The 18,974-nt window shown below is 42.2% G+C and overlaps 1 long non-coding RNA gene across 1 annotated transcript in view; it reads left to right on the top strand.

The window, feature by feature from the left end:
- The window catches only part of LOC138667205 (uncharacterized), a 202,341-nt gene extending 186,425 nt beyond the window's left edge, over positions 1-15,916 (top strand). The window contains exons 3-4 of the long non-coding RNA XR_011318639.1: positions 14,101-14,148; positions 15,695-15,916. This is a non-coding gene — a long non-coding RNA (uncharacterized lncRNA). The remainder of the gene's footprint in view (positions 1-14,100; positions 14,149-15,694) is intronic.
- The last annotated feature ends 3,058 nt before the right edge of the window (positions 15,917-18,974 follow it).

Here is an 18,974-nt window from a genome sequence, read left to right as displayed (position 1 = left end):
GTTTTAGTATGGAGCAGTGTGGACTAGTTTATTTTTTTCTCATGTCGAGTCGGCACAAGAAAGAAATTTCTGCATGGTGCAAGCGTATATCGGACAGCGCTAACCTCACAAGTCTATTTGTGCTTGCAAAACATCGGCCTGCACTTGGATGCAGGGCCAGACTTAAGAGGTGGGTGGCCCGGGGCCCATTTTGGAGGGAGGCCCATTTTTCAAGCTGTTGCAATATGTAATGCAAAAACACAAAATGAAACGAACGCGAAAATCATTTACGCAGAGTAATTCAGGTAAAATCATTCATTTTTTACAGTGCAGGCACTTTCCTTGATTTTCATGCTGCAAAATCACTAATGATATCACTAAAGTCCGATTCACGCAGTATATCTGACTTGATGCTCATGATAGCCAAATTTACAATTCGTTCCTGCTTCATGGATGTCCTTAATCGGTTTTCAACTAATTTGAGTTTTGAGAAGGAACGCTCACCACTGCAGTTTGTTACCATCAAAATTACATATATCCTTAGAGCTATCTCAATATTTGGGAAAGTGTCCTGCACACCCTTTTCCATGATAAGCTCGTACATGAAAAGTTCAGTGCTGATATCTTTTGGCTTCTCGTCTGTGAATAAATTGGCAAGTATTACAAACTGACACAGTTCATCGATAAATGTAATGTCCAAGTCATCTGAATAAGACCTGACGAGTTGCTCTGCTGTGGCCTTAAGCTCGTGTGAAGACAGTTCTTTCAGATGGCTAAAAAATCTAAATTTTCCTGATGTATCTTTACATGCCTGAAGATGTTGGTCAAGAGAATGGATAAACTGATCAATGATAGGCAAGAAAGTTTATTTTCTGTATTTTTCAGAAGGGCTGTGTTGTACTTCTTCCGTGTAGCCATAATCCAATGGATTGAGACACACGTTTTGGCGCCTGTGTCGAGTTATCTAGGATGCAAGATTGTTCTTCTCTCTTACTTTGGCTTGCAGGCTGTTGTATTTGCCACTTATTGCAGATGCATTGTCATAACTTTGACGGCGGCAATTTCTCAGGTCTAGGTCGTCTCTTCAAAAATTCCAACAAGGCATTGAACATGTTTTGAGCGCCATAGCCTTTGTTTGCCAGGAATGTTACAAAGTGTACCACAGGGCCATATACCTCAATACAAGGGTTAGATGGTCAACGTGAGCTGCATCGGGTGTGGAATCCAAAGAGATGGAGCAGTATTTTGATTTGTTAACTCGAGAAATAATTTCTCTGAGGACTTGTTTGCCCATTACATTGATAATTTCTTCCATAATTGTAGATGACTGGTAGTTTTTATGACCCTTGCCGCGATTAGCTTGAGTTTTGATATGCTGTGCAAGAAAGTCGTCGAACTGGGCGATGAGTTCAAGAATGCCCAGCCACTGAGATGTAGGAATGTAGCCAGGTCCCTACACTTTCAATAGTTTCTCTTTTGTTAAATGTTCCTTATAATTAGAAATGGTTCACAGCAGAGAGATGTGTATTTTACATGTTTTGAGATATTTATCCCTATATTGGTGAGAGGCCCCCGCTTGGTGGGTGGCCCAGGGCACGGGCCCCTTGGGCCCCCCTAAATCCGGACCTGCCTGGATTCATTTTACCATACATTGAACTGGAAAACAAGTGCCGTGAAATTGCAAAAAAGTGCAGTTTCCACAATTGTTTTTTGGATTTTTTTATTTACCTTGTTCATTACATGGTAAAACTGACTGGCAATATGATTCTCCAGGTCAGCACGAGTATGCAGATACCCACCATGTATATATATTTTTTATTTAAGAGTAGAAAAAAAATTGTGAAATTTATATGAAAACATTTTTTGCCTTTGTCGACATTTTCCAAGACTTGTAGCATTTTCATTTTTCGGGATCTGGGGCTGTTCAATGGCTTATTTTTTTCAGCCTGGGCTGATATTTTTATTGATACCTTTTTGCGGTAGATACAATGTTTTGATCACATCTTATTTCATTTAATTGCAATGTTACTGCAGCCAAGAAAACATAATTCTGACGTTTTTGAATTTTATTTTTCGTTTACCGGCCGGATTAATTTATATTATATTTTGATAAATTTGACATTTCTGAACAAGTCAATACCAAATATGTGTATTTTTTTTTTAATTGCTTTTTTAATGGGGCAAAAAAAGGTGATTTACATTTCAGTGTTTTTTCTTTTTTTCAAACTTTTTTTTTAACTGTATTTAATAGTCCCCTTAGGGGATTTGAAGCTGCGATCGTCTGGTTGCTTGAAATATACAATGCACTGCATCACCTCTGCTATTTATATCAGCAGACCCCCGACAGTCATGGCAACTCATTAAAGGGAACCTGTCACCTGAATTTGGCAGGACCGGTTTTTGGTCATATGGGCGGAGTTTTCTGGTGTTTGATTCACCCTTTCCTTACTCGCTGGCTGCATGCTGGCCGCAATATTGGATTGAAGTTCATTCTATGTCCTCCGTAGTACACGCCTGCGCAAGGCAATCCATAATGTGGTGGTGCACCATCTTGCAGGAAAAACTCAGGGAACGTGCCATCTTCAGTGCATAAGGAGGGCAATACTTCATCATGATGGTTCTTATGGGACAGTTGAATGGCCACCAAGGTCTCCCGATCTGACCCCCTTAGACTTTTATCTTTGGGGTCATCTGAAGGCAATTGTCTATGCTGTGAAGATATGACATGTGCAGCATCTGAAACAACGGATACTGTAAGTCTGTGCTAGCATTTCTTCTGCTGTGTTGCCATCAGTGTGTCAAGAGTGGGAGAAGAGGGTTGCATTGACAATCCAACACAATGGGCAGCACTTTGAACACATTTTATAAGTGGTCATAAACTTGTAAATAACTCACGAAAGAATAAAGTTACGTTAAAACCAAGCACACCATTGTTTTTCTTGTGAAATTCTCAATAAGTTTGATGTGTCATATGACCCTCTCCCATTGGAACAAATAAAGTTGGATCCAAAATGGCTGACTTCAAAATGGCCACCATGGTCACCACCCATCTTGAAAAGTTTTCCCCCTCCCATGTACTAATGTGCCACAAACAAGAAGTTGATATCACCAACCATTCCCATTTTATTTAGGTGTATCCATATAAATGGCCCATTCGATAGTGTGGCCTAGATGCTGCAAAAAAAAGTCCTGTCTTACATGCCTTGTGCTACATTTATTATGCGTTTTAGATACTTTTTTACTAGACAATGGGCTGTAGCCTAAAATGAGATCCTGTGCACCAAAATGGTGCTGAAATTTGACATGGATCAAAGTAAGTCTTCTACTGTAACAGAGGGTGTAAACTTAAAGGTCTATTCCCATCTCCAAGATCCTATCCCAATATGTAGTATGTGTAATAATAATAATATTTAGCAAATGTCTCCAATTATAAACATAGTATAATACTTCTGATTCTCTATGTTGCTAACCCCATTTGCAGGGCATTGCAGTAGCTTAGGTATCTATGGTTTTGAGCACTCATATGGTGAGTAGGTAGGTGTAAAGGTACCGTCACATTAAGCGACGCTGCAGCGATATAGACAACGAGCCAATCTCTGCAGCGTCGCTGTTTAGGTCGCTAGGAGATGTCAAACACCAGCAACAGATGAACGATGCAGGAGCGATCCAGTGACGCACTTATCATTCTCACTGGTTGTTAGCTCCATGAAAAACCATTGCTGGCATCATTGCTTTTGCTGTCAAACATGACAAATCACGCTGACCTGACGACCAAATAAAGTTCCGGACTTCTAGCTACGACCAGCGATGTCACAGCGGGATCCAGATCGCTGCTGCATGTCAAACACAACGAGATCGCTATCCAGGATGCTGCAACGTCACAGATCGCTGTCGTTCTCGTTGGAAAGTTTCTCAGTGTGAAGTTACCTTTAGTGGTTGTAACCATGGATACCAAAGCTACTGCAATGCTCTTCTCATATGGTAAGCAACATAGCAAATCAGAAGAACTATGCTACATTTCTAATTGGAAGTATTTGCTAATATTATTATTATTACACCTACTACATTTTGGGATAGAATCTTGTGGATGGAGATACACCTTTAAGTCAGCTATACACCATACACTTTATATGGCTGTCAGTTGTGTGATGCTTTGGCCAATTTTTCTGCCATATCAATCTCAGCCAACTCTCCCAGGTCTTGTTTAGTCTAGTGCTCCTGTGTTCTCTAAAGGTACCTTCACACATAACGATTTCGATAACGATATCGTTGCAACGTCACGCTTTTTGTGACATAGCAACGATCCCGCTAACGATCTCGCTATGTGTGACAGCGACCAACGATCAGGCCCCTGCTGGGAGATCGTTGGTCGTTGGGGAATGATCAGGACCTATCTTTGGTCGCTGATCACCCGCTGTCATCGCTGGATCGGCGTGTGGGACGCCGATCCAGGGATGTGTTCACTTGTAACCAGGGTAAACATCGGGTTAAAAAGCACAGGGCTGCGCTTAGTAACCCGATATTTACCCTGGTTACCTTTGTAAAAGTAAAAAAAAAACACTACATACTTACATTCTGATGACTGTCACGTCGGGTTACTAAGCGTGGCCCCGCACTTAGTAACCCGAATTTTACCCTGGTTACCCGGGGACTTCGGCATCGTTGAAGACAGTTTCAACAATGCCAAAGTCTTTCCCCTGATCGTTGGTCGCTGGAGAGAGCTGTCTGTGTGACAGCTCCCCAGCGACCACACAACGACTTACCAACGATCACGGCCAGGTCGTATCGCTGGTCGTGATCGTTGGTAAGTCGTTTAGTGTAAGGGTACCATCACACAGTGGCATTTTGATCGCTACGACGGCACGATCCGTGACGCTCCAGCATCGTAACTATATCGCTCCAGCGTCGTAGACTGCTGTCACACTTTGCAATGTACGACGCTGGAGCGATAATTTCATGACGTATGTGCGATGTAGAAGCCATTGGTTATTATGCGCACATCGTATACAATATCGTGCACACCTTTGTTACACCATGCGATCATGCCGCCACAGCGGGACACTAGACGACGAAAGAAAGTTTCAAACGATCTGCTACGACGTACAATTCTCAGCAGGGTCCCTGATCGCAGGAGTGTGTCAGACACAGCGAGATCGCTGGAACGTCACGGATATATCGCTGGAACGTCACAAATCGTGCCGTCGTAGCGATCAAAATGCCACTGTGTGACTTTACCCTTAGGGTACCTTAATAGTAAAGCCACTGGCTAATGTGTTATCTGGTGCCTTATATTTGAGAGAACATCTTGATTGTCAGTCTGTAATCAGACATGCCAATCAACATCTTTCCTAATGATCAGTCAGGTGGCACCACCATACAACCTATTGATATTGTCAGGTTTGGCAAACATTAGTCTACAGAAATGTGTTTGGAGGCTTTTAAACTAGGCAGTCTATCTGCAGAATTTATCAAACAACCAAAGCGACTGTTATATTTGACACATTTTAAGACTGTCTAGTCTAAGTATACACTGTCTACAAATAAGACAGGATTAATAAATAAACTCCATTGTCTTTTTTAAACCAATTGAAATGACTCCTGCAAAAAACTTTAAATAAATAATTGGCTTACTTAAAATGGTTCATCCTGGTAACAAATTACCTTTAATTGAGTTTCAACCTTTTCTTAATGAGACATTTTATACAGATATCTAGTATTTTGTCTTAAGCTTTAGGCTATGTTCACACTTTGCGGATTCTACTGCGGATTTTTCCGCAGCAGAATTCCAAAATCCGCAGTGAAAACCCGTCGCGGTTTTTACTGCGGATTTATCGCGGTTTTTACTGCGGTTTCTTCTGCGGATTTTCATCTGCAGTTTCCTATTGGAGCAGGTGAAAATCCGCAGAAAAGAAGTGACATGCTGCGGAATGTAATCTGCAGCGTTTCCGCGCGGATTTTTCTGCAGCATGTGCACAGCGTTTTTTGTTTCCCATAGGTTTACATTGTACTGTAAACCCATGGGAAACTGCTGCGGTTCCGCAGCGGTCAAATCCGCTGCGGATCCGCAGCAAAATCCACAAAGTGTGAACATAGCCTTAGTCACACTAAACGACTTACCAACGATCACGACCAGCGATACGACCTGGCTGTGATCGTTGGTAAGTCGTTGTGTGGTCGCTGGGGAGCTGTCACACAGACAGATCTCTCCAGTGACCAACGAACAGGAGAACGACTTCGGCATCGTTGAAACTGTCTTCAACGATGCCGAAGTCCCCCTGCAGCACCCGGGTAACCAGGGTAAACATCGGGTTACTAATTGCAGGGCCGCGCTTAGTAACCCGATATTTACCCTGGTTACCATTGTAAAAGTAAAAAAAAAAAAAAACACTACATACTCACATTCTGATGTCTGTCACGTCCCCCGCCGGCGTCCACAGGGTTAAAAATGCTTTCGGCATGAGCGCTGCTAATGCACGCGCTGCTGCCGAGAGCTTCCCTGCACTGACTGTGTCAGCGCCGGCAGTAACAGCGGTGACGTCACCGCTGTGCTCTGCTTTACGGCCGGCGCTGGCAGCGCTCCTGCCGAAAGCAGTTTTAACCCTGTGGACGCCGGGGGACGTGACAGACCTCAGAATGTGAGCATGTACTTTTTTTTTTTTTTTTACTTTTACAATGGTAACCAGGGTAAATATCGGGTTACTAAGCGCGGCCCTGCACTTAGTAACCCGATATTTACCCTGGTTACAAGTGAACACACGCCGATCCAGCGATGACAGCGGGTGATCAGCGACCAAAAAATGGTCCTGATCATTCCCCAACAACCAACGATCTCCCACATCGCTGTCACACATAACGAGATCGTTAGCGGGATCATTGCTACGTCACCAAAAGCGTGACGTTGCAACGATATTGTTAACGATATCGTTATGTGTGACTCCAGCTTAAGTTGCCATCTGTCAACTCGCTCATGTTAATTATTCGCAAGGAGCGTTTTTGCTGTGTACTTACCGTCCGTTTTTATAGGGCAAAAAAAATGCAGAATTTTACAGTAGCAGCAGAATGCATGAAACTAGTGAAACCTCATTCACTCATTACATTTTTCATCCCACTTTTGACTAGCAGGTTTTTATATATATATATATATATATATATATATATATATATATATATATATATATATATATATAAATCATTTCTTTTTTTTAGCATTTTTGCTACTTTTTTGAATGAGCAGCAAAAAATGCACAAAAATGGCAAAATTTTAATGTGCTCATTTTATTGTGGAAGTGTCGTTGTTTTTGAGATTGTGTTTGCCCTGCCTATTTTAAATGCATTCAAAATGCAGACAAATGCTGGAAAATAACAGCAGAAATTCAGTGCTTTTTAGCGTGTTTTTGATACATTTTTTATAGTGTTTTTGTATTTGCTTATTTGCTACTAAACCTCATTGATCTGAACTGGGAAAAAAAACTGTAAAAGTGCTGAAAGAATATTCTGCTTATTTAAAAAAAATATAAAAAAATCCTCAAACAAAACTGCAATATTAAAATGCTCTACATGAATGATAATTGCTGATAATCACTGGAAAAATAGCAGCAATTCAGTATTAAAATATACATTTATGATGCAAATTTTTCTGCTGCTCAGCCCCATTGACATGAATGAAGAAAAACACAATGACGATAATAAAAGAATTGACTTGCTGTATTAAAAAAAAACACTGCAATGAGTGAATGAGATTGTAGAAACCACATTCATTTTACTACTACTGTAAAATGCTGTTTTTCCTATGATAAAAAAGAATATAAAAAATACAGCAAAAACAGTGCATGTGAACAAGTCATAAGAGTCATTATTGGGAATTAAAGTTGCTGTCTGAGAGTAAATAATTTTTTTCAGCCATGGATTGATTAAAAAATAATAAAGAGACGCATAGTCACCATCAAGAGTCCCTGGGCAGGCCACTCTGGAGTTCTCGGAAGCAGTGTCTGCTCCATTAGTAAGTCCCAGCACCACTGCAGCTTGTAATTCGTTAGACTGCAGCATTGGTGAGACTTCCGAACGTGGTAGACACCTCATTAGGAAACTGTGCTGGATCTATGGGCACTCAGGAAGGTGACTATGCCTCAATTTAGCATTTTTAATCAATCCAGGGCTTAAAATATACTATTACTGTCAGACAACCCTTTTGGGGCTATACACTGTAAGGCCACGTTCACACATTCAGTATTGGTGAATATTTTTACCTCAGTATTTGTAAGCCAAAACCAGGAGTGGAACAATCAGAGTAAAAGTATAATAGGAACACGTCATCATTTCTGCATTTTTTACCCACTCATGGTTTTGTCTTACAAATACTGAGTAAAAAACTGACCAAATAAAGTGTGAAGGTGGCCTACATGTGGACCCAAAGCTTTTTCTTGGGCAGACTCTTCTGGTACATATCAGGCCTCCTTCACACATATGTATAATACACCTACATGAAAAAACATTACCAGTGTCATCAGTGTTTTCCATCCGTGTACAATCAGTGTGTCATCAGCGTTTTTCCAGTATGGATAAAGAAATAAATAAATTACAAACCTTGTGTTATATTTTGCAGTATTAATCATGGACTGCACAAGCGTGGCACATGGATGCAATACATGTGTTGCATGTCTTTTTCTTGGACCTATAGACTTGTATTGGTCCTTGTAATCCGTGTTGCTGGGAAAAAAGGTACGTGTCTCCATGTGTTTTTCACAGACGTGTAAAAACACAGACATGTGCACAGCAGTATAGGTTATAATGGGTATGTGTGGGATACGTTAACCCCTCTCTGACCTTAGACGTACTATCCCGTCGAGGTGACCTGGGCCTATCTGACCCTCGATGGGATAGTACGTCATATGCGATCAGCCGCGCTCACGAGGGGAGCGCGGCTGATTGCGGCCGGGTGTCAGCTGACTATCACAGCTGACATCCGGCACTATGTGCCAGGAGCGGTCACGGACCACTCCTGGCACATTAACCCCCGGAACACTGTGATCAAACATGATCGCAGTGTTCCGGCGGCATAGGGAAGCATCGCGCAGGGAGGGGGCTCCCTGCGTGCTTCCTTGAGACCCTCGGAGCAGCGCGATGTGATCACATTGCTCCGAGGGTCTCCTACCTCCTTCTCCCTGCAGGCCCTGGATCCAAAATGGCTGCTGGGCTGCTTCCAGGTCCCGCAGGGAGGTGGCTTACAAGCGCCAGCTCAGAGCAGACGCTGGTAAGCCAGGAGCACTGCCTGTCAGGTCTCTGATCTGACACAGTGCTGTGCAAAGTGTCAGATCAGCGATCTGACACTATAATGTGAAGCCCCCCCTGGGGCAATGTAAAAAAGTTAAAAAAATATATATTTACATGTGTAAAAATTTTTTTGAAAAAAAATTCCTAAAAAAAGAAAAAAAAAACGTTCCAATAAATACATTTCTTTATCTAAATAAAAAAACAACAAAAGTACACATATTTAGTATCGCCTCGTCCATAACGACCCGTCCTATAAAAGTGTCCCACTAATTAACCCCTTCAGTGAACACCGTCACAAAAAAAAAACAGGCAAAAAACAATGCTTTATTATCATACTGCCGAACAAAAAGTGGACTAACACGCGATCAAAAAAAAGGATATAAACATCCATGGTACCGCTGAAAATGTCATCTTCTCCCGCAAAATAATGAGTCACCATACAGCATCATCAGTGAAAAAATAAAAAAATTATAGTCCTCAGAATAAAGCGATGCAAAAATAATTATTTTTTATATAAAATAGTTTTTATCGTATAAAAGCGCCAAAACATAAAAAAAGATATAAATGAGGCATCGCTGTAATCGTACTGACCTGAAGAATAAAACTGCTTTATCAATTTTACCAAACGCGGAACGGTATAAACTCCCCCCAAAAGAAATTCATGAATAGCTGGTTTTTAGTCATTCTGCCTCACAAAAATCGGAATAAAAAGCGATAAAAAAATGTCACGTGCTCGAAAATGGTTCCAATGAAAACGTCAACTCATCCTGCAAAAAACCAGATCTCACATGACTCTGTGGATCAAAATATGGAAAAATTATAGCTCTCAAAATGTGGAGACGCAAAAACTATTTTTTGCAATAAAAAGAGTCTTTTAGGCTACGTTCACATTGGCGTTCCGCCAATGTGCGTCGCTGTTGCGCCGGCGACGCAGCGGCGACGCAGCGGCGACGCGCCCCTATGTTTAACATAGGGGACACGTGCGTCGTTTTGGTGGCGTTTTTCGCCACGTGCGTCGTTTCCGACGCTAGCGTCGGACGCAAGAAAACGCTACATGTAGCATTTTCTGTGCGTCCGATTTTCGTCGGAAAACGACGCACGCGTCGCAAAACGCGCGCGATTTTGCGCGCGTTTGCGCGCGTTTTAGCGTGCGTCGCGCGTTGCGTCGCCGACGCACGGCGGCGCAACGCTAATGTGAACGTAGCCTTAGTGTGTGACGGCTGCCAATCATAAAAATCCGCTAAAAAACCCACTATAAAAGTAAATCAAACCCCCTTCATCACCCCCTTAGTTAGGGAAAAATAATACAATTTAAAAAATGTATTTATTTCCATTTTCCCATTAGGGTTAGGGTTAGGGCTCGTGCTAGGGCTAGGGTAAGGGATAGGGATAGGGTTAGGGTTGGGGCTAGGGTTGGCGTCCTATCTCAATTACAGTCAATTTTGCATTGAAAAGTCAAATGGCGCTCCTTCCCTTCCGAGCTCTCCCGTGCGCCCAAACAGGGTTTACCCCAACATATAGGGTATCAGCATACTCAGGACAAATTGGACAACTACTTTTGGGGTCCAATTTCTCCTGAAACCCTTGGGAAAATATTAAACTGGGGGCTAAAATATAATTTTTGTGGAAAAAAAAGTATTTTTATTTTCACGGCTCTGCGTTATTAACTGTAGTGAAACATTTGGGGATTGAAAGTTCTCACAACACATCTAGATAAGTTCCTTGGGGGGTCTATTTTCCAATATGGGGTCACTTATGGGGGGTTTCTACTGTTTAGGTACATCAGGGGCTCTGCAAATGCAACATGACGCTTGCAGACCAATCCATCTAAGTCTGCATTCCAAACGGAGCTCCTTCCCTTCCGAGCTCTGCCATGCGCTCAAACAGTGGTTCCCCCCACATATGGGGTATCAGCATACTCAGGACAAATTGGACAACAACTTTTGGGGTCCAATTTCTACTGTTACCCTTGGGAAAATACAAAACTGGGGGCTAAAAAAACAATTTGTGTGGAAAAAAAGGATTTTTTATTTTCATGGCTCTGCGTTATTAACTGTAGTGAAACACTTGGGGGTTCAAAGTTCTCACAACACATCTAGATAAGTTCCTTTGGGGATCTACTTTCCAAAATGGTGTCACTTGTGGGGGGTTTCAATGTTTAGGCACATTAGGGGCTCTCCAAACGCAACATGGAGTCCTATCTCAATTCCAGTCAATTTTGCATTGAAAAGTAAAATAGCGCTCCTTCCCTTCCCAGCTCTGCCGTGCGCCCAAACAGGGGTTTACTCCCACATATGGGGTATCAGCGTACTCAAGAGAAATTTCACAACAACTATTGGAGTCCAATTTCTTCTGTTTCGCTTGGGAAAATACTGTTTAGGTACATCAGGAGCTCTGCAAAGGCAACGTGATGACTGCAGACCAATCCATCTAAGTCTGCATTCCAAATGTCGCTCCTTCCCTTCCGAGCTCTGTCATGCTCCCAAACGGTGGTTCCCCCCCACATATGAGGTATCAGCGTACTCAGGACAAATTGCACAACAACTTTTGGGGTCCAATTTTTTCTGTTATCCTAAGGAAAATAAAACATTGGGGGGAAAATCATTTTCGTGAAAAAAATATGATTTTATATTTTTATGGCTCTGCATTATAAACTTCTGTGAAGCACTTGGTGGGTCAAAGTGCTCAACACACATCTAGATAAGTTCCTTAGGCGGTCTACTTTCCAAAATGGTGTCACTTGTGGGAGGTTTCTATGTTTAGGCACATCAAGGGCTCTCCAAACGTGACATGGCGTCCTATCTCAATTCCAGTCAATTTTGCATTCTGAGCTCTGCCATGCGCCCAAACAGTGGTTTACCCCCACATATGGGGTATCAGCGTACTCAGGACAAATTGCACAACAACTTTTGGGGTTCAATTTCTCCTGTTACCCTTGGTAAAATAAAACAAATTGGAGGTTAAGTAAATTTTTTGTGAAAAAAAATTAAATGTTCTTTTTTTTTTAGACATTCCAATAATTCCTGTGAAACACCTGAAGGGTTAATAATCTTGTTGAATGTGGTTTTGAGCACCTTGAGGAGTAAAGTTTTTAGAATGGTGTCACACTTGGTGGCGTCATTGCTTTTGATGTCAATCATGACGATACACGCCGATCTAGCGACCAAATAAAGTTCTAGACTTCTAGCTCCGACCACCGATACAACAGCGGGATCCAGATCGCTGCTGCGTGTCAAACACAACGAGATCGCTCTCCAGGACGCTGCAACGTCACAGATTGTTGTCGTTCTCGTTGCAAAGTTGCTGAGTGTGACGGTACCTTAAAGGGGTTAAAATAACAGATACCACACGTACTGGAAACACGGACATGTTAAGGAGGCCTTACACAGTTTTGTTTCACACTCTCAGTCTTGGCCACTGATGTCCCAGTTCATCTCTGCAGTAGTAACAGTTTGCCTATACAAAGTTAGCAAAAAAATAAAGAAAATCCATACAAATGTTACTGTACATTGTAAGTCGTAACAAGATTTGGGATATAGATTTATAAATAAAATTAAGTTTGGTTAATTTAAAAAAAAAAAGTTTTATTGAATTGCACATTATAACTTTTTTTTAATTTTAATTGCAGATCATTTTTGGATTTTTTTTGGACCATTATAATAAATCTTTGGATTTAGGGTACCGTCACACAGTGCAATTTTGATCGCTACGACGGCACGATTTGTGACGTTCGAGCGATATAGTTACGATCTCGCAGTGTCTGACACGCTCCTGCGATCAGGGACCCCGCTGAGAATCGTACGTCATAGCAGATCATTTGAAACTTTCTTTCGTCGTCTAGTGTCCCGCTGTGGCGGCATGATCGCATAGTGTAACAAAGGTGTGCACGATATTGTATACGATGTGCGCATAGTAACCAACGGCTTCTACATCGCACATACGTCATGAAATTATCGCTCCAGCGTCGTACATTGCAAAGTGACAGCAGTCTACGACGCTGGAGCGATATTGTTACGATGCTGGAGCATCACGGATCGTGCCGTTGTAGCGATCAAAATGCCACTGTGTGACGGTACCCTTACTGGACCATGTACCATATATTGTACAATGAACACAGATAAAATGACAGATGCTAAACATGGGAACATATAACATTACATTTGTATCTTCAGAAATGTTAGGTATTAGCCAGATACATTCCGGAAAAAGTGACTTAGTATATTGACGATGCACTGAAATAGTATACATATGTATATGTAAAGCGATAATTTGGAATTTTCCACTCCCATGATTCAGTGTTTGCAAGGTGTAGGAAGTAAATCACAAGGGCAGATTGAAAGGTCACCATACACATTAGACTGTCACCTGTCAATATTGGAGAGATCAGACGACAATCCAATTTGTGTGTAGTCGTCTCAACTCTCACCTGCTTGTTTACTTCAGATGTGCCCTGAGCAATCAGTAGTAGATCAGTCTGTTTGCATTTGCTGCCATTGTTTTCAGCAGCACAGGTCCTGATTACCCTGGATGATGTGCTGCAGAGAGCAAAGATACTGTGTGCATCACAAAAGATCATATCACTTGATGAATCAACATTCCTCAGGTGATCAACAGCCTGTTCAGACTTTAGGATTATCAGGAAAAATGTGTTGGGTTTGGCTGAGCCATCATGTGCTCTTAACACATAGAGGAGAAAGTGGCTGCCAGACTCATATATCTATCATAATTTAAAAATTAATTCAACATTATCAGATGAGTAAACTTGTAAGAGGTAAAATTTATATCATCTCAACTTTTTCAAAAAGTTTAGATTTTCCTACATTTTAACTTCTTGCGATTTGTCTACTGCAGATTCTCAAAATGTTATCTGACTGACCACCAATCTGTTGGATTGTAGAGGTAAGGAAAAACACTAATCTCATCGTTCACCCATCCCGCTGCTATAGCACACTGTCCATTGCTTTGACATCACATGTTTATTATGCTATGGGTTCTTCATAGACACCAGAGTATAATAATGATGAACATTCGCTTCTCCTGGAATAATTTTGATGTGAATATAATTTTCTAGCCAAACTCAAGGGAACTGCTGGATTTAAATTTTGGGAGATTTGCCCATTATAAGTAAAAGGGAATGTCCATTTGACACATTTATACCATATTCACAGGATATGTCCTACATTTCTAAATAAATTGGTTGTCAGCTCTGTCACATCTAATTCAGACTCTGTCTTGCTCTATAATAGAGAAGTGGCCACACTCTATTCACGTCTATAGGAGTTCCAAATTAAGCTGAGCATGCTTTTTGGCTAATTTCAGAGATTCCATAAAACTGAATGAATAGACGTGCAGGATCAAAGTTACTTCTTAATTCACCACGGCATAAAACAAAGCTGAGGTATGGTGTCCAACCCTTTGAAGTTCTATATGACCAACCATTAGGGCAGTTGCACATGATCATTTTTCTCTCCTTCCGAGAAAAACAGTTTCATTATACTGATCAGTCTCTAATCAGATCTTGATTAGAGTGGGATCAGTTTTTCTCGGAGGTGGAGAGAAAATAAAAAAATTCTCTACCCTCTCTATTCAATCAATCCATGTAAATCAGACCATACTCAGAAGTTATCCGAGTGGGGTCCGATGTTTCCATGGACCCAAAGACTTGCATTGCCCATTTTGATCCAACACTTGAAAATTGGGCTTGAACCCAGCCCCATATAATACCATGTGTACGAGGATGGATAACAATAGTCCGATATAAACAATTATGCCCTCTGCCCATAGGGTACATTTCCACGTCTTTTTCCTTAAAAGTGCCGCAAAAAAATGGACATAATGCACCGCAATGTTAAAAGACGATATTTCTGTGCACATACTCCAACTTAGGTCCCTTCTTTTAACTGATATAGGGTTTGGAAACCCTTAACCGGTTAAGGACAAGGGCAAAGCCACAGAGGTAACCGCTTCAGGAAAGTGACTTTCTGAAGTGACTATGCCCGATAAAACTCGGCACCTGTGTCGGTATCTAAATGATGTTGTGTGCACATACCTTTAGGGTTTTCAGCATTTTTTTGCCGATTGGAACCTTGATGGTTACATAATGTGCAGAATGATCAGAGATGTATTTATTTTTTTTACAAGGCATAAATATTAGAGTGCTTTATGATGTGAAATAATGTACCTGGATGCAAAGTAAAAACCTTGTATGCTATAAGCTGGGTTTCTATGTATTGTATTACCAAAATATGATTAGCTGTTTGTGTGAGGTAATTATGAATGCTGGGACAAATTCTCTAAACGTCTAACATTTCCCTGGACTATCGGGTGACAATTGCAGACTTAACCAATTGCCACTTTACAGTACAGCAGAACAGCAATTAAGATCTCACCTTTCATTGTTAAATATTGAATTTAAATAGATCCAATCTCATTGTGTTTGCAACAGATACCACAGTGTGGAGAAAATACCTGAGCTGCCTGACAGCCGTATATTGTATGACTGCAGGAGGAAATTCCTGTAAAAAGAGCTGTGGATTGGTAATGTCAAACGTCTTAATATTTGGTGGATCTGATTATGTTCAATGTTCAGTTAACTGGAAGAACATGTTATATGGTCAAATTTACAAGAAAATACAAAGGATGATGATTTTAAACCGGATTAAAGAACATATGTTGAACTCTATGCCTTTATAAATGATTTACTGAGGTTGAATTTCCTAGAAATGACTAATGTGGGGCCGTCTAGTATAATGAGAAGTTCACTTTTTAGGTCCTCCAGGTGTCTTGTTCATTGCTATGTAGAAGTTCTCGTATCAAAGCTTTAAAAGACTGATACCATAGTCATGCAATTGTGACCAAACAATAACTTCTCACCTTTAGGGCTCGCTTGAACGTATACATCAGATAAGTGCTATCTGTTGTTTTATTGGATAGCACTCGGTCCAATGTTATTTTATGGGGCACTGCTGATGTCGAGAGTGGATTCAGTAATCGGATCACGCGCACCCATAAAAGTCTATGGGTTCGTGCAAAACATCGGACTTCACTCGGTTGTGATCTGAGTGCATTCTTATTTCCGCAGACTCAGACAATGGAGAAGATGGAGAAAGTAAGTGTTAGGGTTGGCGGAACACGCCGAATATATTTATTAGATGAGATTGGTGCGTTCGCAACCCGGGATCCACAGTGCAGGAAAAAACCTGCTGCTAAGCAAGGCAGCGAAGCAAATGAGTACAAACGAACTCTGTTACTTCACAGAGCCCGTAGTAAAGAGAACGCTGTGCCCTGTTTAGCTCACAGGGGACACAGCTACTGTGTAGAGCCGACAGTGGTCATGCAGTCCAACCAACACGCAGCTCCTCTCCGGTGAAGCTGGAATTCTAATGGCTTATTTCAGCTGGGTCCCTGACTGCATACCCAAAACTCCTTGCCGAAGGTGCCAGCATTCTAGGGGCTTATTTCAGCCAGGTCCCTGACCACACACACGACCACACTGGCGCTGAGCTCGTACATATTTGATACTAGCGCATGGCCGTGCGGTCATGAGAACCTTTTATAGCTGTAGCACCTACAGGACCTTCCAAAAAGGACCAATGGAAGGCTGCCACAGAACTTGATCAGGTACAGGACCTTCCTGGAGGACCAATGGAAGTTGCTGCAGTACCTGAGCATGTGACCCTTGATCTCCACTGAGAGATCTTACCCTGGGCATGCTCAGTGTGTGCAAAGCAGGACTTAGTCCCAGAAAAGCCTGCTCACCGCAGACCATTGCAGGGTACAATAGTAGAGCCTGGAGAGGCAGCAGTAACCCTTTGCACAGTATCAGATTCAGTGAGACGTTGGGGCCAACGTCTCTGCTGAGCAGGCTCCACTGCAGCCGATGCAGAATAGGAGACCGCAGCAGACATGGTTCGAGATTCCCCCTGTGCAGCGGCGGGAACTTGACTCCTAACAGTAAGTTCTCCATTTTTCCATCTTTTCCACGGGCTCAGATTTTCTAGTTGGAGAGAATCGGATCACGCTAAGATGACACTTGGCTCAAACTTGTTGCACAGTTTGAGCAGAATGTCCTTAACATAATCGATTCTATTCTCTCGCAGATAACGTGACCACAGCCTTAAAATTAAAAAGGCACTTAAAGGAATTGTCCTCTTTTACATATTTTTACAATTGTGTTGGGGACATGATTTTGTGACGCTTGATAATATATAATTAGTACAGGTTTTCCTCCTGTACTTGTGAAGGACTGTGCACACTGTAAGGAAGGCTGCACTGACAAGTGCAGGAGGGGAACTGTAATCTTTATATTTTAGGAAATGCTTTAGTGTGATGAGGGCTGGCTGATTACTCATTGCAGCCATCTAAGCCAGGCTCTTTATCTGTTTCTACAAACAGGTAAAGACAAACTAAAGTATATAAAGTATATAATCAAGTATATCCTGTCCCGAGTATAAGCCAAGGCACCTAATTTTGCCACAAAAAACTGGGAAAACTTATTGACTCGAGTAAAAGCTGGGTATGCATTGTCTCCTCATCCCCATCCTAGTATGCATGACTCCTCATCCCCATCCTGGTATGCACGGCTTCCTCATCCACATCCGGGTATGCAGGGCTCCTCATGCGATTCGTGTATGCATAGCCCCTTCATCCCCATCCTTGTATGCATGACCCCTTCATCTCCATCCTTGAATACATGTCCATCTCATCCTCATCCTGTTATGCATGGTTTCTCATCACCTTTCTGGTATGCATGACTCCTCATCCCTATCCTGGAATGCACGGCCTCCTCATCCCCATCCTGGTATGTATGGCTCCTCATTCCCATCCTTGTATGCATGGTTCCTTCATCCCCATCCTTGAATACATGTCCTTCTCATCTATGTCCTGGTATGCATGGCCCCCTCAACCCTATCCTGGTATGCATGGCCCCCTCTTTCCCATCCTGGTATGCATGGTTCCACATCCCCATCCTTGTTTGCATGGCTCTTCATCCCCATCCTTGTATGCATGGCCATCTTATCCCTATCCTGGTATGCATTGCACCCTCATCCCTAGCCTTGTATTTATGGCCCCCATCAGAAAAGCATAAAAAAAATAAACCATCCTACTTACCTTCCTGCGCACCTTCACAGCATCTTGTTGCAGTGCCAGCAGCTGCAGCGGCTGGGCAATCATGTGTCCCTGCTATTTAAGAGAATGAATATTCACTGCGATCCATGCCTACGGGAGTGGAGAGAGATAAATATTCATTTCTATTAAGTAGCGGACACCAGCTACCGCCACGCTGCTACTGGAAGTCTGCGGCTGCAGCCGACGCTGTGTTCGCTATTACAGAGAAATGAATATTCACTGCCGGTGCAGTGGATATTCATTTCTCTTTAGCAGTGTGCACAGGGGTTAGCCGCAGAAGGCGGCTCCTGCCTCCTGTGACCCGCTGCTCCGCCGCTGTCGCTTCCCCTCCATCTTCTATGACAATGATTTGAGTATAAGCCGGGGGGCGTTTTCAGCACAAAAAATGTGCTAAAAAACTCGGCTTATGCTCAAGTATATACAGTAATTAAATGGATTGCATGCACACGTTGACATATTTTATCTTACTTGTGGTGTAGTGACCTCTGTTACAGGTAGGGGGCGCTGTATGGGCTTCCCGGAGGCGTATGGAGGCCATAGGAATGCATGGCAATCGCAGATATAAGTGTGGTGATGAGTCAAAGTCCGGCATTATT

This window comes from Ranitomeya imitator, chromosome 2, assembly GCF_032444005.1.
Source record: "Ranitomeya imitator isolate aRanImi1 chromosome 2, aRanImi1.pri, whole genome shotgun sequence".
In the NCBI taxonomy this organism is placed as follows: domain Eukaryota; kingdom Metazoa; phylum Chordata; class Amphibia; order Anura; family Dendrobatidae; genus Ranitomeya; species Ranitomeya imitator.
The sequence above is the reverse complement of the archived record's forward strand: the minus strand, read 5'-3'. Positions and strand labels throughout refer to the sequence as shown.